We start from the raw sequence: 24,870 nt of genomic DNA on the forward strand, positions 1-24,870 counted from the left end.
TAACGTACATAAGATTTGCGTGGCACACGTTCTGCCATCAGTAACGCCTTGCAGTGTGGTGGGAGCGTGAGTACCTACACATCTTGGTCTAGAGCAGGGGTTTCCATCCTGTCCACTGACCCCTGGGGGTCCGCGAAGTCTCCTTGGAAAAGTACTACTTGGAAAATTAAATAATATTAACACATTAAGAAAGTGTAAATAAATAAAGTGGCTAAATATACAACTGAAAATGTTTAAATGTACTGTAAATGTGAAGGAATTTGGAATTGGAGACTAAAAATTAAATTAGTATCCTCAGATTGATTTGTGGAAGCAGTGCAGGTGCATCAGACAGAATACAGTATGGACCATGTGTGGCTTCAGTTGAATTTAGCAAAGCTCCAACCTTCCTATTCAAATTACAGTTTCTATTTTTTATTATATATTCGTTTGTAAATTCAATAAAAAGCGCTATCATTTGTGTATGTGTGTGATGAATGCTTATTTCTGTATTTTTGGTCTATTGTTTTGCAGTTCAAATCATCAACAATGTTTAGGCTAGTGTCCCCGGCTTCCAGTAATGACTCAGTGGGGAGGGTGGGTCCCCACATTCCAATAGTGATTCAGTGGGGGTCCTTAGGTTCCAGTAATGATAAAGTGGGGGTCCACAGAATTTAAAAGGTTAAGAACCACTGGTCTAGAGGACTCTATCACAGATCACAGTACACCTGGTGCCAGTGCTGCTGAACCATCAACAGTGTGGGTGCCGTTTATATGCTGCCCTTGTGTATGTGTCTTGGTCTTACGTGTGCCTGAGCGATCATCCCCAGTTCGGGTATGTGCCTTACTGGGAGTGTTGGCACATGTATCATCACCAAGCCTGATGCACGGGTCTGAGGCACTGAGAGCATTGTGTTATGGTTGGTTCCTACAGCATCCTCATCCAGGCCAGACCAATCATGGCCTGTGGAGCAGATATGATGCCCAGTGTGTCTTGCACTGTTTTTTGGTGGCACAGCGCATTGTCTATAGTGGGATGCTGCAGTGAGCCCAATGAGGTCTAAGTATACAACACCTCTGAGTGGTGTTGGAAGCATGCACTGTACTGCATCTGTGTTAATGAACACGAATTCATCAAAATGCCAGAGCTAGTGGAAGTGTCATCCCACGCCATTTGACCTTTACTTTCACTCTCACACACATGATTACACATATACACATTTTTTAACTTACCTCAGCTGCCAGTGAGGGTCATATCTCAGCTAATTGTACTCCATTGTTTATTACACTAATAGTGCATAATGCAACATTTACTATTAGCGTAATAAAACATTGACAGAAAACAAGGAAAACTGAGGCCCAACCGACTTCCATTAGTTCCAGCTGCCCCTGTGTTCCTGTTACTGGTTTTGCCGCTTCTGAGGCCAGGGGTCGCAAAGGTAGTGCCAGAGGTCACAAGAGGCAAGGCAGGGGTCGCAGCTGCAACCTCTGGTGGCCCCTAAATGACGTCCATGTTTGTGTTCTGTTGGAGGCCATGACCGTTTGCCCCCTATTATGGCAATCCCTCCTGCACGCCTTACAACACTAAATGCTTACGTTACTTTTGTTTATTGTGCATAATTGATTAAAATCATTGCACACAATAAAACAGGATTCCACAAAAGGATGTGTTAAAAGAAATTAAAGATGTGCCAGCGTGTGACATCCCCCTAACTGTACAGTTAAAGAGTCTTCGTTTTGTGCTCGACTCTTAGTAAGAAGGTTAAAAAGCGACAATTTAAAATAGTGTCTGTTTCATTAAAACAAGCAAGAATTGCTTGCCGGCATAAGGGAATACAACATACAGTGCTTAATTTGTAAATAAAAAAGTGCTGGTGCCCAAACCTCTCCCTTGAAACTTGCAGCTGCTGCATTTAAACGTGCGAGCACGGAATACTGAGGCAGCATCATCCTGAAGCCATCTTGGGCCTCTTCAATCCATTTACAGCCACTCCTGCCCCTTCAGCTCACTCTTGCAGCTTTCTGTGTTCTCCCTGTTTGACGTTTTTCTCTTCCTCTGCCTTTCCAATATGTGTTTTTTGCTTGCTGCAAATGCCTGATGCAGAAAACTAAGGCCCTGATTTAAGAGGGCCTTGCGCCTCCTTGTGCCAGAGTAGCATCATTTCTTTTTTACGCTAATTTGGCCCAACGAGGCCAAAATCGCCACACCAGATTTACAAAGTGATGCAATGCATGCATTGTGTAGGGTGACCAGATTTTGAGCAGCAAAAACTGGGACAGGTAGGAAATAAAAGAATGACTAACGACTTTACACTCACTTTTTTATCTGGCCTGTCCCGTTTTTTTGCGTAGCTTTGTGAATGTATGTCTATACATGTGTGTGTGTGTGTATATATATATATATATATATATATATATATATATACGTTTATATATATATATAAACACACACACATACTTACACTCATTTACAAGACTACATATATATAAAATTAGCTATGGCTTGACATACCACCCTGCACACCCAACCCGCCCCCACCATCCTCTCTCTGCTTCCCACTCTGTCTCTCTGCCGGGAGCAGACAGGGGACTGTGTTGCCTGACAGTAACAGATACATTACTTTAATTATTTCATACTTTGTAGGCGTCTTTAACTTTTGCTTCCCTAGATAATCTGACCTTTGTCCCAAAAACCTGGACATTTATTTAAAATGAAGAGAAGCGTCTGGACACAGGGACAGTCCTCTAAAAACCGTGACTGTCCGGGGAAATCCGGGACGTCTGATCACCCTAGCATTGTGCCACTTTGTAACCCCTTGCCCCGTATTATGCCTGCCCCAGGCATGTTGTGTGCCAGAGGGGCGTTCCCCTATTAAGGGGGCTGAAAAAATGGCGCAAAGTAATCTAAAAGATTTCTTTGCAGTAATTGTAACGCCTGCACAGAGCAAGCGTTAAAAGGAGGCACACCATTAGTTATAATGGGGCTCAATGTGCTTTGCAGGATTAGCCTCAACATCTTTGACGCTCATCCTGCAAAGCGACAAACTTCTGTCAAAACTTTGGACGCTAGTTACCTAACTACCGCCATGGTGCGCTGTATGTTAAATGTTAGGGGGCCTTAAGGGGTGCAAAAAAAGTGGCGCTGCATTGAATGCAGCGCCACTTTTCTAAATTCAGGCCCTAAGAGCCGTACCTCAAAAATAAGTGCCAGTGCCCCACACAGGAAACCACCGGCTCAAATTAAGCACAAACAACGTAAGTTAATTGCCCCCTACAATGCCCATTGGCAACACTACATGTACTGAGCCGGGCTGGTGTGTTGTAAATGAGAGGGTACAGAAGGACGAGACAGACATTGGTGCAATCTCGATATCTCTTTGGAGCGCGTTAGTGAACATGTCTAGGCAGGCCAGGGCCCTGAACTCGCATGAAAAAAAATGTCAGAAGGGGCAAAAGGTGTGTAGGTTTCAAGAAGGCCGGCGGAGCGCTGACAGTCCTACCTGCAGGAGTGAACCGGAAGTAACTCACTAACTGGTCATAGTGGTGGCTGGTTTCATTCTACTGCGTTATGTGTTATATGTGCCCTCGCGCCACCCGACTAAGATGACCCCTACTAGATGCACCAGAGGCGCGCGCCTCTGTGGCACGCTGGAGTGGTACTGTCCGCTCCAAGGTCTGAATTAACCACAGTACTCTTCGATTCATATTATAAAGGCAGATTTATTTAAACGTGTCACCGAATAATAAGAAAACTGCGCCTCGCCAGGGCTAGTAGGCTCTAAATAAATAAAACTAAAATACAGTGCAGCTGGGCTGCGGGTTGTACCCATTTGAACAGCATCCTTCATTTAAGGACCAGGGTGACCACATGCTCTCTTAGGTTTGGAGGTAGTACCTCGCGCAGTGCCTGTTCTCCGTGGCTTGTGGCACTGCGTGGACTGTCTGGTGCAGTGAATGTTATCATGTAATGTTCACACACGTGACGGCAGCCTGGGAAGCTTCCACTCAAACCCCAGGGGGCTGAGGATGGTGAAACTTCGCATTCAGCGGTGAGTTGTCTCCGCTGCTCAGATTCCAGGGCGGGTTCTGGAAGGCCCCCCCACCACCTCCCCTCTCTGCCACGTTGCATGGCTGGTGGATGGGGGATGTCTCCGCTCACAGACCAGTGCAGCTGCAACCCCTCCCCCTCCTCCCACAAGTCCTGCCTTCCAAAAGCATCCTGTAATCAGAGGCCGCCCGTGAACGAAAGAACCCGCAATAACCCCCGACGTACAAAAACTAAAAATTGATTTAAATAGTACTCCGAGCAAACCGAAGCATCGTCCACTCATTTTCGAGTTTTTTACATCCCCTTTCCAGAGCCCTCAAGTTCGACTTCCGGCCCACAAGATTGAGAAGTGGTGTTACTGAAAAAGACGCTCCAAAGATTCCCGCACCCTCCGCCGTATCCTCGCGAACTGAAGCACACACGTCAAGAGACCCGATTCGGGCGGGAGACTCCCGATATTTGTAGTAAAAACTAGGGGCCATCTTTATACTTTTTGACGCAAAACTGCGCTAACGCAGTTTTGCGCCAAAAAAATTAGCGCCGGCTAACGCCATTCTGAAGCGCCATGCGGGCGCCGTATTTATTGAATGGCGTTAGCCGACCGGCGCTGCCTGGTGTGCGTGAAAAAAAAACACGTACACCAGGCAGCGCCGGCGTAGGGAAAAATGGCGTTTGGGCGTCCAAAAATGGGGCAAGTCAGGCTGAGGCAAAAAAATCGTCTTAACCCGATTTGCGCCATTTTTTTTTGGCGCCCAGACGCCATTAACATGACTCCTGTCTTAGCAAAGACAGGAGTCATGCCCCCTTGCCCAATGGCCATGCCCAGGGGACTTATGTCCCCTGGGCATGGTCATTGGGCATAGTGGCATGTAGGGGGGCACAAATCAGGCCCCCCTATGCCACAAAAAAAATAAAAAAAAATACTTTCCACAACTTACCTTTTCTTCCCTGGGATGGGTCCCTCCATCCTTGGGTGTCCTCCTGGGGTGGGCAAGGGTGGCAGGGGGTGTCCCTGGGGGCAGGGGAGGGCACCTCTGGGCTCATTCTGAGCCCACAGGTCCCTTAACGCCTGCCCTGACCCAGGCGTTAAAAAGAGGCGCAAATGCGGGTTTTTTTGCCCCGCCCACTCCCGGGCGTCATTTTTGCCCGGGAGTATAAATACCACGCACATGCCTGGGAGTCATTTTTTAAGACGGGAACGCCTACCTTGCATCTCATTAACGCAAGGAAGGTGTTCACGCCAAAAAATGACGCTAACTCCATGAACTTTGGCGCTAGACGCGTCTAACGCCAAAGTATAAATATGGAGTTAGTTTTGCGTCGAATTTGTGTCGAAAAAAACGACGCAAATTCGGCGCAAACGGAGTATAAATATGCCCCTAGCTTTATTTTGGCTCTCACCCAATTGAAATAGCCTCTCCTTCAATAGTAGTCAATGGGGGAAAGTCCCAATGGAACTCAACTCACTATACCCCCTCCCAAAACCCTATAGGGGAGACCATATGTATCTTCATAGTAATTCAAGCAACAGACCATCACCTCTCCATCTTCAACCAACTCTTCTCTTCATTTTTCTCATCACTATCGCAAGATGTCCAGTCCCACTCAAACCTCCCCCCGCCCCCACCCCACCACAGTCCATTACCCTAGAGCTTATTTGCCTCCAGGACGTAACTGCCACAGGATGCATCATTAGCTCCCCTCTGAAGCACGCCTTAATTAAGACAGTCAGTCCAATCACCTTAAATAACGCCCACACCGAAACACAGCCCCTTGACGCACATATTGGTCACAATAGCAACAGTCCCAACCCAAAATCATCCACCACAGGACCACCTTCAAACACATTCCTGACTCCCAATGTGGAACTTACCCATCCCAAACAAACCCTTTCCATTGATAACCTCAATGACATCGACCTCTCTTCTACTGAAGCTCACCACCTTCTATAGACACAGGACCTGCGGCACACCCACCCTCATACAGAACAGGAATCCTCCCCAACCTACACTGTTTCTTAACAGAAATAGAACAAAAACTTGATTCACTAGTTAAAGATATTTCTCAAGTAAGAAACAACCTCGCAATCCAGGCCAAGTTAGCACGCACCCCCACTCCAAGAACAGAGAAATAGATCCCCATAAAGTACCTTCTTGAGACAGCTAGCACACTGGCTGGACCTCGATTCCCACAAGCCACCTGTCCCACAGACCCCACCAAGCTCTCAACGCCCTATCTGCAATCGTAGTGGAATCACCTGGCTAAGCTTACAACACTGAAGCCCCTCAAATGGAACTCAAACCTCCATCCAGAATCCCAGTTATCATGGGCACAAACAGTCTCCCTTGAACAAACGTATCACCTAGCCCATCTGCTCGATACACCACCATCCAGAGACTACACCCTACAAATTATATTCCTAGCTCTGTTACTTGCATGCTTCTTAACTGCAGATCAGCAGTCAAACACACCATAGAAATAGCTGAAACTATCCTAGCTGACGGAATTGACATTGATTTCCTAAGGGAAACCTGGCTCAACGGGCACTCAACGCCTATTCTGGACTTGCTGATACCTCTGGGCTATTCCATCCGTAGGAAGAATAGGGGGCAGACTAGCGATCATCCACAAAGCTGAAATTTGGCTTAACAGGCTAGAGACCACTAACTACTAGACCTTGGAGTGGAACTCACGACAAAAGACACCACTCCTATCAAACTCCACACCACGTACCACTCCCCTGGTAATCGCACACTCTTCACAGAAGAACTAACCGACTTAATCACTCGGTTCTCCCTAACTAACTCCAATGATGGATTCTTAGGCAACTTCAACCTGCACTGGAATGACAAAGAAGTTACCATAGTTTGTAAACTAATAACTTTTCTTGAAATCAACAACCTCAAGCAACTCTGTAACGAACAGACACACAACAAAGGCCCACTCTAGACGCAATAATTGCCAGATGTAAGCTTGTTTCCCTCTAATACATCAGGCCAATAGACTGCTCAGACCACCACCTAATACTGTTCAATGTCAAGGCCTTCCCCAGTTCCAAACAAGCCACTTCCAACTAATCCAAACACCAGGCAAGGAACATCAAACAAATCCCTCTAACGGAGTAGGAATGCAGGATCAGCACCCAATTGCAATCTCAACCTCTCCCTCACACGGTAAAAGACCTTACTGCCCTTTACACCTCAGCGATGACAGATGTTCTTGATCAATTGGCCCAGCTCAAACATAAAAGGTCTAGAACAACCTTCTAGATCCTGGTTCAACTCAGACCTCAACAAAGAGCAGAGACGAGTAAGACTGACAGAAAGGTTATGAAGGATTAACTCTTCATGAGCACACCTAGCACTCTTAAGATATGAATGGCTCTCCTACAAGAAACACATATTTAAGGAAAAAGCCACTTTCTTTTGCAATCAACTTGACTGTGTGAAGAACAGACCGAGGGAGCTCTTCAACATAAAAAAACAAATACCCTCAACTCTCAACACAGAACAATAGACACAAAAGAACACTGTGAAGAAATAGCCAACTTCTTCACTGACAAAGTTGCAAAAATTGAACAATTCACTTTACATGACACGTCTGTCTGCCCAGTCCACCTACCCCATTAATACACAAACCACCACGAAAACTCCTCCCCAAGACTCCACTAACAACTGGAATGCTACAAAAAAGTATTAGACAATCGTGGTCCCTTACAACGGAAAAACAATGCTAAGTGGACAGATTTCAAACCTATAACAGAAGTCTTCAAAATAATTGCGAACCTGAAGCCCACATTCCACACTAGTGATCCCCTTTCTTCCAACCTTGTATAGAACTTCAACCACACCATTATTCCATTTTGGACCAAAATCATCAATGCCTCCCTCGCATCTCGCCATGTACCTGATTCCCTCAAACTTGGCCAAGTAACTACCCATTTTTGAAAAAACAGGGGCGGACCCTAATGACCTCAATAACGTTAGACCTATCACCAACCTCCCCTTCCTAGCGAACACAATTGAGAAGTGTGTCCTATTACAACTCAACCAACACACAGAAAATAAATTTCAACCTACAAAACACATTCCAGTCTGGATTCGGGAAAGGATGTAGCACAGAAACTGCTACGTTCAATATATCACATTGATAGCTACAGATCCCTAGATGAAGGCGGGTCTTGCCTCCTAATCCTACACGATTTATCGGCAGCATTTGATACAGTGAACCATCAAACTTTACTTGAGACACTCAAGAAACACACTGGTATCAACAGCACAGTCCTGAATTGGTTTTATGTCCTATCTGCAGCATCGTTCTCAACAAACCAAAATAAACAGTTGTCTTTTGAAACCTGCTCCAGTTCCACTAGGCGTACCTCAATGCTCTATCCTCTCCCCAGCCCTATTTAATCCCGTCATGACCCCTCACATTAACCCTTACCAACGCAAGAATGGCGCAAGAGTCTGGATGCATTAAACTGTTCTCTTTCACTTTCTAACTCCGTAAAGTCCTTGGGTATCACTTTCGACAAAACATGTCAATAAAGGAGCACATCATCAACTCAGCCAACGGAGCACTCTACACAATAAAACATCTCAGGAAAATCAAACCGTTTATTCCCTCTGATAATTCTAAAACGGTAGTACAATCACTAGTCCTCTCAAAACTTGACTATGGTAACGCCATCATCACTGGAACCCCAAAAAGTCACCTTACGCCCCTAAGAACAATTCTCAACACGGCTGCCAGACTCCTCACAGGAATCAAATGGTTTTACCACATCTCAACTGCCCTCAAAAGTCTCAATTGAGTTCCCATTGAAGGTAGAAGCACCTTTACGACAGCTTGTATTACTTACAAAGACCCTCATACAAAGAACCCCAAATACCTAGAAGTCAAACTATTGAGAGCAGGAAGAGGCCGTACAGTGAGAAGCTTCAACTCACTTCTTCTTTTCATATCACCAATCTGAAAAGCCAGGGATGCTCATTCTCAGGAAATGCTCAGAGGATTTGGAACTCACTCCCAAAGGATCTCTGCTGTAACCCCTCCTTTTCTGGCTTCAAACAAGACCTCAAATCTCTACTGCTTAACAACTACTTCAGTAGGCTCTCAAATTGAGATTTGTTTCTATAAGATCCAACCCTAGCGACAGGAGGCCTTGTGTCACTCATCTGACTCGCTCAGTCTCTAACCTGCCACTAATAACATTTACCTTAATGCTGTATTTATATACTGTTGTGACGGTTTTTGATTACCTTAATACTGTATTGTTCTATACATTTTTTGTTGACCCACTCGAAAGCTCTCATATTGTTCAAGTAAATGTTTCACATAACATGCAAAGCTCTCTGATACCTTCGGGTCTAGCTAGTGCTATATAAAACTCAAAACTCAAAACTAATAAATTGCAGGTTCTTCCAGCTCCCTACTTTATGACCAAGCCTGTACACTAATTAGCAAGTGAGTACACACAGCCTCTCAGCCTCCTGCTATGTGCAGCAAGACACAGGGCTTCAAAGTAGGGACATCGTCTAGCTTCCAAGATTGTCATGTGGATGTCTCTGGATATTTTGTTTTTCTTGGAGTTCAAATCTTTCAGAACATCAGCTCTCTTGGCACCCTAGGGTCCAACAGTAGGAAGGTTGTTCCACAACAGAATTTATAATACTCACTCGTCTTACCTCAGAGAAGGCCAGGAAATAGTTTCTCCTTATTCATGAAGGTGGCTTCAATCTTGGAGAGGACAGTAGTGCAATGGAGAACAGCTATTATCTTCTTGGTTCAGGGGATCAATTTTATTCCTACTGATAAAAACTGGTACCATCAGGATCATTGGCCTAACTTTACATTTTGTAAGAGAAAGTCTGAATCCGGTTACAAGATATTAGTGCATCACGCATAACCTCTCAATAAATTGGCCTATGTTTTCTTTATCTACAGCGTTACATGATGAAATCCTAAAACACTTGGGGCCAGATTTATTCTTTTTGATGCAAAACTGCGCAAACGCAGTTTTGCATCAAAAAGCTTAGCGTTGGCTAGCACCATTTTGTACCGCCACCCAGGCATCATATTTATACTATGACCCCGGGTGGCGCTAAAAACAGGTTTGAGTCAAAATTTTTGACGGTAACCATTGAGCCTTGTCGTAAGGCAAAATGACGTTAATGCCGGAAAAATGACTCTAACCTGTTTTACGACACGTAAACATGTCGCAAAACAGAAATTTACAATTTTCACCCACATTAGCATCAAATACAGGCGCTAATGCAGAAACCAGTGCAGAGGGGAGGCAAAATGGACCCAGGAAGCCAGGAGAGACCCCAGGGAGACCCCAATCAACCAGGAACCAGCCAGGAGGACACTGAAAAGACCCAGGGGAGGGAGAAGAAAAAGAGAAAGTGTTGTTTCAGTCCGGAGGGGTATGAAATACTGGTGAAAGAAGTGACGGAGCATTGACATCAACTCTTTGTCACCTCAAAATTGCCAATTTGGAGGAGAGAGGAAATCTGGCAGCAGATAATAGACAAGATGAACAGTGTGGCAGAGATGAGGAGAACCGTAACTGAGTGCAAGAACCGCTGGCATGATTGCAAGCGAAGGACAAAGGAAAAAATGTCAAGGAACAGGAAGTCAGCACTGCAAACTGGAGGTGGTAGTCCAGCACCACAAGAGGACCTGGACGAGTTGGAGAAGATGGTTGCAGCGGTCACCCCAGAGGAACTGGTCACTGGAATCGTAGGACAGGATGGCACAGTCTACCAGGAAACACCACAAATGCAGCATATGTTGCATGGGGGAAATTAATGCTAAATTGTCAAGTGCAAGAAGAGGGAGGCACATAAGACACACACAATGCATGTCAGAGGAGCGCAGGAGGACACATTGCACATGAAGCAAGTTGCACCATGCTGACGTAAGCTACACATTTACCTATGCCTTGGTAGTGCCATGCACCACAACACATACACAACCTGGACATATGTCAATCACCAGGGCTAAATACCTACATGTACATATGCAGCACATGGGATTGATGGCATGTCTAATGACTGTGACTTTGGTTGTGTCATCACAACATCCTTTGCATATACTCAAATTAACCCTACAACACGACCAAGACATCAGAATCAGAGACTAGGAAATCAGTCAATACCATTTCTGGGGTTACGTCATGGTGGTGTCCCTTGCAGTAACACCTTGTAACTGCCTTGCCTCATTGCCCAAACACATATGCTGCATCTTACAGCACACAATTCATTGTAACCGTCCCAACAGTACCCAGACATGTGCTGGTAGCACCACCACCCTGCACATTAACAACATATCCACATAAGGCAGTTACCACTCCATCATGCAGCAAGGATGCCCCTTGGGTGCAGGGAAAACAATCAGAGCAGGCGACGGGGAAATAGCAGGGTGGTCCTGTATTACTGGAAACATGCAACTACCTAGAGCAACTAAACTGGTGTAGTGTGGAACCACACATCTTGATGCTGATCAGAAATGTGCCACTACAGAAAATATGTACCACAGATAGCAAAATGTAGGGCACAACAGATACAGGCTGAGCTCAACTACTCTTACACAACCATGTGAGACACATTGGAATGGGGAAATAACCACACACATACAACACATGGTGTATGACTGTGACCATAATGGTGTATAATTCCACATTGACAGGTGGGGGATGGTGCATGGGTAAGTCCGGTGTTGGTAAGACTGCCAGTGCAGTGTACCCTTTGGGGTTGGCAGTATGAGTCACACGTTGGGATGGCAGGAGGAAGTCTGTCTGCTCATGGTAGCACTGTGGGGCACTTAGCACAACATTGTTGATGGATCAAATAGAGTCAGTGCCAGTCTTGGGGTGTATTGGGTGTGACAGGACACACTACTCTTAGCCCTGAAAATCAGGCAGTGGAAAGGGCAAAGGGGCAGGTTATGGGACCCCCTGCACTGCCCATGCCAGGTGCATGGGCTGTGCAGGGGCACCCAGTGGCATACCACACCACATCACCACTAACCTTTGCATGGGGGTTTCCCCGCCATGCAAGGCTGGTGGAAAAGCGGGAACATACCTGATCGTAATTCTGGTCTGGTGTCACAAGACAGGTGGCAATGCCAGTCTGTAAGCAGCTGGAAACCTGCCAGTGCGAGGCCATTGGCCCCTGGGGCATTCCCCATTGACAACATGTGCCACTACCACCTGCGCTGTTAGGGGTGGTCACATAGACAATGGCAGTCAGGTGGTCATAAGACTGCCGCACTTGTAATGAAGGACAAGTATGAGTACCTGCAGAATCACCATCAAACTAGCTTGAGGCCCTGACCTAAGTTCAACTCCAGTTAACTGGCTATGTCCATAAATTAATTTACCATCAGGCACTGTCATATACAAAATGATGTACACAGCAAAAATGATACCCATGCTGGCCATCCCTTGGTCCACCCCTGTGCCTGTGTCAATTTAGCTGCACTGCCACTATGCTGCATCTCTTGCACCATAGTGCAAGGATCGCTGCATTGAGAAGGAGATCATAGTTGTGTAGGAAGGAGCACCTTCCAGCACAGACAGCAGATGAAATGGACATCTGCTAGGTCCATGTGTGCTGTGCAATGTAGCACACATACACATACATCAACATGAGGAGATATCAAAGGAAACAACAGCATAGTATCTTGGCAATCCGATCCCTGGGGTGGTGCAAGGATTCAGTACTGCACGGGTGTATGAAAAAAATGTAAGACTGGGACAGTGGCATATTGCCATGTGTGTTGCCGTGGCTTGACCACTGCAACACCCATTGCAAGGCCCTACCATGCAAATGGATGCATAGGGAAGGAGGGTTGACAATAACAAGATGCTGTCAAGCCACAAAAAGGATATACATCACACCTAGTAGATATGACACAGCCAATTGTGCCACCTGAGCTTCCCCTCATGTGACTCTCAGGTGGGGCAAAAGGCTGAATAGACTCCAACCATGATGTACAGGAACAATTTTTGGGAAGTAAGACGACAATGAGCCTCCAATAGCAAGTCAGTGACGTGACATGTCAACTGCCACAACACAGAAAGATTGATTTTACGCCATCTCATTGCAGACGATGATGGCTCTCCTGCTGATCTGCCTGTCCTGAAGTACCCCAATGACCTGGATGACCAGCTGACAACCATCAGCCAAGAGACCCTCCAAGAAGTCCTGGTATGCCTCCAGACACCACCTCCAGTCGCAAGGAGGACAAATAATGTAGCAGCCACCCCAGATGCCCCACCGACACCCCAGTAGTACGACCTGCCAGCACCAACACAGATGAGGACTCCAAGAACCCAGGGACGAGCTTTGAGAGGACAGTAGTAGGAGACCAGCGGGAGCTGGCCAAGGAGGTGCGGGTGGGGATGGAGACTGTGGCAACCAGTCTAGGGGGTATGCTCACGTGCCTCATCACGGCCAATGAACATACTGCAGCCAAACGGGGCACACAATCTCTACTGCATGGAGTCCAGCAGTGTCTGAGGGACATAGCTGCTGCCATAAGGCAGAGGCCAGAACAACTGCCTTCCCAAACTGGCAGCAGCGGGATTGAGAACAAGCTGGACTCCATGCACCAGGAAGTGGCCTCCCTCAGGGCAGACATGGCTGCCTACCACCGGAATGTTGCTGCTATCTTCAAAAATCAGCAGCTCCTCCTTGTTGCAGTGATGCCATATGTTGTTCCACAGATGGCAGCTGCCGGGAATTGGGAGTCCACATCTCAAACCATTGAAGTGTGTGTGGCCCCCTCAACCTCACCACCACCACCATCAACGGCAGAGGAGACACCACACACATCGAAGGATGAAGATGTGGAACAGATCATCTTCACCCGTAAGAGTTCCCAGTAGCACCAGCCCATGCCACATGGGCAGTGTTTTCCTTTGTCCTGTGCTTGAGATCATGCTAGTGTTAGCACAGTTGGATATGTGCACTCTTCACCAACACACTGTTGACCTGTCTGCTATGGACTGTCATTGTCTCTCACTTACCAATTGGCAATTCTTGTTCCTCCGCACTTAACAACACTTCACCCAAGCATGTCCCATGACATGCATGTCCCTCAACCCTGGAATGTGTTGTGTCACAGTTGTATGGATTTCACAAATGGGGTCACTGACCTGGAAATTGTAACTATTGCACTACAACTCTTGCAAATAAATACTTCCTGCACCAACAGCATGTCTTTGTGTACTGTGACACATCTACTACGCTTAGGAAATGTGATGTGTGTAACCATGTCATTAGTCACAGAGTGTCAGTACAAGAGTGCAGGAATATGGGGGCACATAACTACACACAAGGTTCCAACATGACAAATGTCAATGCTGGTCTCATCCCCTAAAAGCAATTCACTGAGTATGTCAAAAATGAAGAACACATGTATGCTTCACTCACTACATATGGCAGGAATGGCTGTGAAACAGTTCTCGGGCAATATCGTCAGCTGGGAGTAACAGTAGAACACATTGGTGTGAAACAGAGGTACCTAACCTCATTAGTGAGTGCCACCGGTCTGTTTTGCAGGAAATAGTTCAAATGTAGGCTAATGTCAGATGTGCCACAGTTCCCAACATTCCTACACAGGACCCCAGCACTGACAGCTGAATTATCACACCTACCTGTCCAATACAAAGTTAACATAGTCACCTTGAGTTGTGGATACAATGGATGGCAGATGCATGGGCAAGTAGATGTGTTGTTGCTGCCAATGTGACAGCTCAGTTGTCAGTAGGTGATGCACGTCAAGAGAGGGATTTGGAGGCAGGACGGAATCACTAGGCCAACACACAATTTGCACTGTGCACTCAAGGGAAGATCCTGAGACACTAGCATACAACAAAAAATATATAGGAGTACACAAAAATGTTTATTAAGTATAAAATTGAACTAAAAAAATTAATAAAACCTACCCTATCCTAAACTAACCTATTCTAACTATACTTAACCAACAACTAAAGCTAGCTACCCTATGCTAAACTTAACTAACATTTTTAACACCACACTCTAAACATTGGGCCCCACACCCCCTTAAGTTACAAGACACATGCAGGACAACATATACTAATACTACACATATACTAATAAAAAAAAATATATATATATATATTCTTTTAAACACATAGGGCCTGATTCTAACTCTGGAGGACGGTGTTAAACCGTCCCAAAAGTGGCGGATATACCACCTACCGTATTACGAGTTCCATAGGATATAATGGACTCGTAATACGGTAGGTGGTATATCCGCCACTTTTGGGACGGTTTAACACCATCCTCCAAAGTTAGAATCAGGCCCATAGTCATGGACCGTCAGGGCCGGGGACCGCGGGAGCACTGCCAACAGGCTGGCGGTGCTCCCAAGGGCATTCTGACCCTGGCGGTACAGCCGCGGTCAGAAACAGAAAACCGGCGGTGTACCGCCGGTTTTCCGCTGCCCTGGGGAATCCTCCATGGGATTCCGACCCCCATACCGCCATCCTGTTCCTGGCGGCTTTGGCCGCCAGGAACAGGATGGCGGTATGGGGTGTCGTGGGGCCCCTGGGGGCCCCTGCAGTGCCCATGCCAGTGGCATGGGCACTGCAGGGGCCCCCGTAAGAGGGCCCCACCATGATTTTCAGTGTCTGCCATGCAGACACTGAAAATCGTGATGGGTGCAACTGCACCCGTCGCACCCCTTCCACTCCGCCAGCTCCATTCGGAGCCGGCATCCTTGTGGAAGGGTGTTTCCCGCTGGGCTGGCGGGCGGCCTTCTGGCGGTCGCCCGCCAGCCCAGCAGGAAACCCAGAACACCCGCGGCGGTCTTGTGACCGCGCAGCGGTATTCTGGCGGCTCCCGCCGGCCCTGCAGATACCGCGGCCGGCGGGAGTCAGAATGACCCCCATAGATACCCCAACATGACCCAACCAATCAACACCTAATAAGTAAATACCCCTCAAATCCACTTATCCTAACTGAACTACATACCTACACTAACCTAACACTAACCCCCTAAAACCCACAATAAAACATAACTTAAAATCAGAAGGGAGGAGACAGAACTTGGAGGTGGCAGTTCAGATGTGACTTAGAGTTTGGCCTTCTTCAGTTTTTTTAATGAGCTTTTGCATCATGGTGTTGGCGGCCACCTTCTTCTCCAAACTGTCCAAACGTTTCAGGACCAGGGAAACGTCCCTCTTCAGGTCCTGCAGCAATTGCGTGTCCATGGCAGTAGGTGGTGTGGGCTTTTGCACTGTTGCTGTTGAAGTAGTTGCAGGCGAGGTTGTGGGAGTGGTGCCCGATGTACCTCCCTGCACTGTTGAGGAGCTAGGTGTTTGCGGTGCCTTCTTTGCCACTGTGGGGACGCCTTGTGGGAATGCCCGCCATTACCCCGTTGCCCTCTCAGCACGGTAGCGGCAAGCCATTTTTATGAACACAGATTCCACTGCCAGGATATAGTGGTACCTCACTGCCCTCTTTCTAAATGCACGTAGCTCATTATTGATCATGTTGGCAGCAGTTAAATAGTGACCAACCATCAGTGTCAGCATTGTGTGGAGTCTGTACAGATTAGTTGCTTACACTGCTACATCTAATTACACATGCACTCCAACTCACCTTCCAGAAAAGACAATGACTCTTATAAATGTAATGACAACGCTGCCTTAGCATCATTTTATTGACACTAAAGCAACACAAAATGCGAAAATGAACCAATCATTTGGAAGTGTGCATCGCAACAATGAAAAGGCAGCACAAACTTTGCATAGATCAGGTCCAAACTTCCTCATCATCTGTTTCTATTTACAACCATACATCACCAGGAACTTGGACATGTTAATGGGAGGATGGGATGCTGTTGGTAACCATAAGGGGTCAGAACTGATAGGTACCCATGCAGGCCTGATCAATATGACTGTCACCTACACTGTGAGCATCACATCTACCTACAAATGTGGTATTCCACTCCCCCTGAGCCTAAGGGGGGATGGCCATGCAATCCATCATCTCAACTGTCCTGGTTATCCACCAAGGCATGCCCACTCTATCACATCTACATTCATATGTCCAGGTTTAGACACCCATCAATACCTGATCTGCCACTAACATTCCTTGCACACCTATTTCCATGCCAGCACACGTTTGGCCTTGACCTCCATGGAAGCCAATTACAATCCACATAAGTGTAACATACATGGAGTGCAAAAGACGGAGCGCCATGCTGGGGGACAATTGCCAGCCCAGTCCTCAATCTTCATGACAGTACAGGGATGCACCAAATTGGGTTCAGTATGGTGCATCCCTGTGTTGTGAGAACGATGGAATGCACCACTACCAATATTCTCACAGCGTTGCACTCTGTCATTCTTAGTCACACGTGGCCCTACATGTTACTTGTCATCACCTTGTGTACACGATGCTGGCCATTGTGCACCACGAGCCTTACAAGCTGTGACCCTGTGGTGGTGCATGGGGACCCTTTAAATGGGCCATAATGTCAGCATCCAGCCTACTTTGATATCTGATCATTGGACAGCTTATCACATCTGGCATTGTATTCAACACACAAGACTCACTCACACTAAACTCTGAATTACTTCACAGGAAACACATTATCACACTTACTGGATACATCTGGGTCCTCAAATCATGCCACTTCACCAATTGTGTAGGGGGCAGGTCCACCTGTAAGACATGAATGGAAGACCATGCTTAGGGGGTTATTCCAACTTTGGAGGAGGTGGTAATCCGTCCCAAATGTGACGGATTTACCACCAGCCATATTACGAGTTCCATAGGATATAATGGACTCGTAATACGGCTGGTGGTATATCCGTCACTTTACCGTCACTTTTGGGACGGATTACCACTTCCTCCAAAGTTGGAATAACCCCCTTAGTGTCAAATCACAGTCACTGCGAGTGGACAACAAATTTCAGTATGAACTGGTTGAGAGGTGTGAGCTAGTTATCCTAGTGGAAAACGGTGCAACAGACACACCACTACGATTACACAAAGATGGTGAGTAAGAGCCACATATCTGAACACTAACACTGGGCCAGAGACTCATGTAGTGCTACACCCTGCAACAACCATATGTGGGCCATCTATAGAAGATGGAACAACATGGTTTAAGGGAGACTTGTGTAAAAAAACATGACGCTACCCTAGTGCTTTGACAGACATATGACTCAGGTACCCAAACTTGTCCTGCAAGGCATCCAGAGGCACTTTGTGATAGACATGCTGCAAATTTTAAGTCTGCTATGATCATGCGTTGATTAATCCATGACTGATGTGGCAAAGTTGTCTAATGGTATCAAATGCCCCATATACATTGCCCCCTAAGGCGGGTAAGCCCCTTTTGCTGACATAATGGCAGGGGTCATGTGCATGAAATGATGACAAAGTTGCACTACACATGCATTCCCAACTTTGTTGACAAAATCCAGGGAAAATATGGTGGGCTGGCAGTGCCTTGGTGTTTCATACATGACACTATGCCGGGGCACAGGTGTCGCCATGGCCTCTGAAATGTGTGCCTATGTGAAGGTTGTGCAGGCTCACCGGACATCTGACCTACTTTGGTATCATGGCTGTTCATGTGAACTCCAGGCCTAGATTGGCGCAGATACACTTAATTCTGGTTGCATACAACTTGTCCACAAGCACTGCATGCAGCACTCCAACTCATCTGCTACTATCATTCAAGAGCAGTGAACAGTAAATAGAATGCCAATGGGAGACTCACCAACAGGTCTGCCGATCTCAACACCAAGGATCCTGCTCCCTGGCCACCAGATCTGCCCAGCGATGCTTGAGCAGCTGCTCATTCCTGCTGCTCCTGTACACTCTCTTCAGGTGGTGGAGCACCTTGCCCCACCGCAGGCGCCTGGCCTTGGTCCGGTATCCCTGGATGACCCGACCACCCATCTCTAGCATCATAGACGGGTAGTACCAGCCACTCAAATCCACCTAGCTCATCCTCTGACATCCTCGTCAGCCTTCCCCACCAGACAGGTTGTATATGGTCAAAGTTGACCCCAAATACCAAGAAAAAATAAAAATAAAAGGAAACTTAACCCCACTAACTAATCCCAACTATCCCAAATGCATAACTACCCGGGACAGACACCCCATAGTACAAATACAAATATACACAAAAAACACACAAAATTACAACTACTGGGATAAAATGCACACATTACATGAGAGGACACAACAGGAGGGACACCACAAACTTCAATACATAACCAAGACACAACCAACAGCTCCAAAACACAACCACACAGTCAGAAAGGCACAGACTGTAAAGAGAAAGTGAAACTACACCCACTGTACCATGCTTGTAGACAGGATTTCCTATTACATCACTTCCTGTCCCTGTGCGTCACGTTTTTCAGTTATGTGTGTATTTATTTGATGCATTTGACATATGCGTAGGTTAGACTCATAATGCATGTGCGTCGTTTATGTAGACGCATGACGGTTATGTGTCGCTTTCACTGAAGGCAGCTTGAGAAGAGTGCAAAGGTGAATTCACGCGAAGGGCCCATGTGTCACTTACTTTGCATTTGCGGATGTTTTAGACACATTTGCATCATATGTTTTGACTCAATTCCTGATTGCGTGTTTTTTTGCATTGTCCTTAGATACACCCTGAATCAACATACATATGATATGGGCTGTGCTGCAGTGTGGCATTTTGGGTATGGCCATATGTAGTAATCCATGCAACAATGTGATAAGGGTATGAGTGGTCTGTTCCACCAATGTGTGTGTTACAAAGTCAACAGCATGCAAATTGTTGCAAGTCGTGCATATATTTGCATGTGTGACAATAGTGTATCCACATATGTTTGGCATTCAGTACAATGCAATAGTTCTGATTTGTGATTGAGTACTGTGTTTTTGTCAGTGATGTGTGATGTTGTTATACAGAGCATAATATTTATAGCTACATACACAGGTCAGGCATTGTTGATGATGGGTGAACCATTGCTACCTAGGAAATATTACCCAACAACTGTCTCCATATGTAGAGTTTGAGTTAATGGAGACTTGTGTGAATCCTGCATATTTTTCTGACATGTGTACATCTTTGGTACATAGTGTGTATGACACACACTTCCTACATTCCACCCAGAATTTGTTTTGATCACAAACGTTTGATTAAACTTGTTGAAATTACCAATGGTTGTTGGTTTTGTGTGGTGGATCTGCAGACTTAGCTGCAAATGGTCTCATCCATGCTGATGTGCATTTCACAGATGTGTCAGTGCTATGTGTGAGGTCATGTGTACCCTGTGTCAGGATTGTGCCCCATGGCAGTGGCAGGACAGATTACCATGGATATTCTGCGCAGGCCCAACTTCTACCATTGGTTGCTATACCTGGGAAAATCATGATGACCATAGTTACTAATGATGTCCCCCACTTGTCACACATGTTCCATGCAGCCATTGCAACTCTCACACTGAGTTGTGACAGTGTTCAGTTCCAACATGATTTAATTTCAATTTTTTGACATCCACTACCTCATGTGGGCCCCTTGCAAACATCCTACTTGGACATGATGTAGTTGTGTCTGATGGCCTATTGACTAACAAGTTGGCAACATTGATGTACAAAATATATAGTGGTCCATAGATTGTATCCTTCAGTTGTCACATACCAGTGGTGAGGCTGTTAGTGATGTGTGTGATGGTGGCAGTACAATCTTACACAGCACATATGATTTTGCAACAGTACTTGTCAGATTACTCTTTGTAACATGATCCCTGCCCTCTGACTCACATTCCTATGCTACGTGTAGTGGAGATTGAAGAGACGAAAGCAGAATTGTTTGTATTAGTGAAGTGTTCATTTACAAAATTGACAAGGTGGTTCTTAAGATTAAAAGGTGTCAACTATGTGCTGTCTCCGGCGTACCCCAGCAGCTGTGTTGTGCTGTTCCCCCTCCATATCGTCACCACCATCCTCCTTCTCCTCAGGCAGGTCATCTACTTGGCCATACATCGGAACGTTCATCCGCACACATATGTTGTGCAGGATAACACATGTCAGAATGATTCTGCACACAATGTGTGGGGCATATAGTAGGCTGCCTCCTGTGAGGTCCAGGCACCTGAATCTTTTTTTCAGTATGCCAGATGTCCTTTCCACGATATTGTGTTTCTTATGGTGGCCCTCATTGCATGCAAACTCTACTGCTGAGCTTGGGTTTGCAAATGGGGTCCGTATCCACGGCTGTATGCCATAACCCTGGTCCCCTGCAAACGATAAAAGGTGTAAGTTGTTTAGGCTTGCAACAGGTTTGTCATGTAGCATGGCAGTTGTTATTTAGAGTTGGTTGTTACTCATACGTGTTTGTGGTATGGTGTGAGTTCCTGGCCTTGTGTAAAGTTTTCTTAGCACTGTGTTGTTGAACATGATAATTTTGGGTATTGGCTCAAGGACGGGGGACATATATTTTGGAATTCTAACTGATGCTCAGTATGTATGTACCATGTGTTGTGTGCTGCACCTTTGTATCGGTGTGCTATCACTAGAGGGGACATGACATATCCTCACAACACAATTAGGTCAGATGTGGTGACAACGTGGTAGCCCTACAGAGCCTGGACATCCCAGCCATTTTGACATGTATCATTACAGATGAAGTGCAACACTTAGGTCCATTGTAATGAGTAAGTGACAATGCACAACACAGCTCCAACATTGGCAGAACTGTGCTGCAACATTTTGACTATGCAGGAATGCACCATGTGTGACATGTTAGTAGGCAACCCTTTGTTGTACCCTCCGCTGGCACCTAATATGCAGCTGTGCACCAAGACTACCAACCTTGCACCAGGGTGCTTGGCTAGCTGCCCTATGTAGGTGGATATATCTCTGCAGGAAGGGACACCTTTCCTATAGAAATAAATTTTTGATGGACAATTGACTCTTTCTGTGTGTGCAGCAGTATGCAGCATGCATAGGTGGCACATTCATATGAGGTCAAATCACAGTCTATTTATTATTGCAACCTGCAAACGGCACCCCTGGGGAAGTGTTTGATGTTGACACTGCCTCAGGTTTTAGGTGACACCTATATCTCTATCAGCATCATAATGCTATGTATCTTGTGGTGACAGACCTGCAGCTACACATATTGCAAGCCCTTTCCATGCTAAGTCCTGCGTGGGAGGGTGGCTGATTTCCAATGCGGCTTTAATTCACAAAAGAGTGGTCATCCACAAACTTGTACATACAGTGCAGGCCATGATTAATGGCACTGGGGGCTGTTACGTAGGCCCCTTGGTGATCCTGAGTGGCAGCTGATGTTTGTGCCAGCCATCAGGTGTCCAAGGGTGTGTATCCCATTGTTGCAGGATGATCATCATCACTACCAGTGTCTCTCCTATCTTCCAAAACATAAATCAGCATTTATACTGTCCACACATGCACAGTGGAGGCTATGGGATGGAGCTCAGCTACTTAGCAAATGTGTCCCTTAGCACAGTGAACGTAAGGTCAGTGATTCCTAATTACTCCTACAGGGTCCCACTATGGCATCCATGATATTCACTAACAGTGACTCTGCCCCATGGTGGGCCATTTATTGTTTACGGTACAGGCATGATGGTGTTGTGGGTCAGTAAGTGGTGCATGTGAGGTGGCACTACAGTAGGTGTGGTGCCACTTCTCACAAATCTGGTGCATGGTATGTGATAGCCATTGATGTTGTATTCCAATGTGTGTGACCCAATGCATCAGGCACATGTATATACAGGTAAGTCAGGTATGTGTTGATGAGATGTAGTTGGCATTAGCACCAGTTGTCTGGCATTTGATGTTTGTTCTGGCAGAGACTTGCACTGCATTTTTTGAGGGATCTGTGCCTATGTGTGACTTACGTTACATGATCATGGTATATACCATTGACATTGCTGTACTATTCTTTGTTTGGTGTACTGTGTGTGTGAAGTGTACATAGTAAGCAACCTGTGGGCACTTGTAGTGGTTTGTGTACATCTTATGTTTGCAAAGGGTACAGATCTGCACCTGTCCTTCATGTGGTGAGCCTGTCAAGTTGTGGGTGTGTTATGTACATGTGGGTGTATGTGTTTGTGGTGTGCACTGATTGTGCTGTACTGCAGCTGTATGACCTTATAATGTCTTGTTCCCTAAGGCCAAGGAGGGTTGTCCTGTTTTGAAATATCCTCTCCTGCTTTCTGTGTGGCCTTTGTGGACCCCATTGTGGTGGTGGTGGTGGTGGTGGTTGCAGTTGTTGTTGCTGTCCTCTGCGTTGTCTCCCAAGCTGGATCAGTAGCACTTCCATGTTGTCTCTGTGTGTTTTCATTAAGTAGTGATGTGCGGTCCTCATTTTAACGCCTGCTCTGACCCAGGCGTTAAAATTTGACGCAAATCAGAGTTAACATTATTTTTTAGGTCTGCATCCCATCCGTGCGTCATTTTTGCCCAGGTGGATAAATATGGCGCTAGGGGCTTAGAGTCATTTTTTGGATGGGAACGCCTACCTTGCATCTCATTGTCGCAAGGTGGTTTCACGCATCCAAAAAATGACGCTAGCTCCAATATTTTGACGCTAGACGGGTCTAGCCTCAAAATATAAATATGGAGTTAAATTTGCACTGAATTAGCATACAAAAATGACGCTAATTCAGCGCAAAGCAAGTATAAATCTGAGCCTTGGTTTGAGGGTTGCCCACCCATAAACTTTAAAATCCATCAAATCCGACCATCATTTATTTAGTGGCCTCATTTTGAGCAGAGACACTGTAAAACGTAGTTTAAAAGAGCAATTATGGTGGTTAACAAAAATCTAAATGTCTGAGCACGAGTATTAGAAAATGAATATCGAAGGCAGACAAGCCTTTTACATCTGTATGTATTTACACTTAAATTGTCATAAGCGATTTGTGAGCAGGGTGGTCTGAGACAAATCCTATTAGGCCATGCTAGTGGGATTCCTGATTCATTAGTTTTTTCTAACAAAATCTAAAAGCTGGGTATCACTGGAATAGCCCGCAGTTCAAGGGGAAGTGTGGAACTTCCCAAGTAGGTAGAGTGAATTAAAAAACGGACTGGGTGAATCTGATTTAGGGTACCACGAGCTGGGGATTCACCCATGTGGTCGTATGCAGCTTTGGGTGGTGTGAGGAACACAATCAATCAATCAATCAGTGAATTTATAAAGCGCGCTATGTACCTGACAGGATTTCGAGGCGCTGGGGAGGGGGGGGTGCTCCTAGCGTTCGAAGAGCCATGTCTTGAGGAGTCTCCTGAAGGTGAGGAGGTCCTGGGTCTGGCGTAGTGAGGTGGGGAGAGAGTTCCAGGTCTTGGTGGCGAGGAAGGAGAAGGATCTGCCGCCAGAGGTCTTGCGCTGGATTCGGGGGACGATGGCGAGGGCGAGGTTGGCAGAGCGGAGTTGACGTGTGGGGACGTAGAAGTTGAGTCTGGTGTTCAGGTAGGTGGGTCCGGTGTTGTGTAGTGCCTTGTGTGTGTGGGTGAGGAGTTTGAAGGTGATCCTTTTTTTCCACGGGGAGCCAGTGGAGGTCCTTCAGGTGGGGGGAGATGTGACATCGGCGGGGTATGTCGAGGCTCAGGCGGGCGGATGCGTTCTGGATGCGTTGGAGTCGTTTGATGTCTTTCGTTGGGATGCCTGTGTAGAGTTAGTTGCCGTAGTCAAGTCTGCTACTGACGAGGGCTTGAGTCACCGTCTTCCTGGTTCCTGTTGGAATCCACTTGAAGATCCTGCGGAGCATGCGGAGGGTGTTGAAACAAGAAGAGGAGACGGCGTTGATCTGTTTGGAC

The sequence above is a fragment of the Pleurodeles waltl genome, chromosome 8 (assembly GCF_031143425.1).
Source record: "Pleurodeles waltl isolate 20211129_DDA chromosome 8, aPleWal1.hap1.20221129, whole genome shotgun sequence".
Classification (NCBI taxonomy): domain Eukaryota; kingdom Metazoa; phylum Chordata; class Amphibia; order Caudata; family Salamandridae; genus Pleurodeles; species Pleurodeles waltl.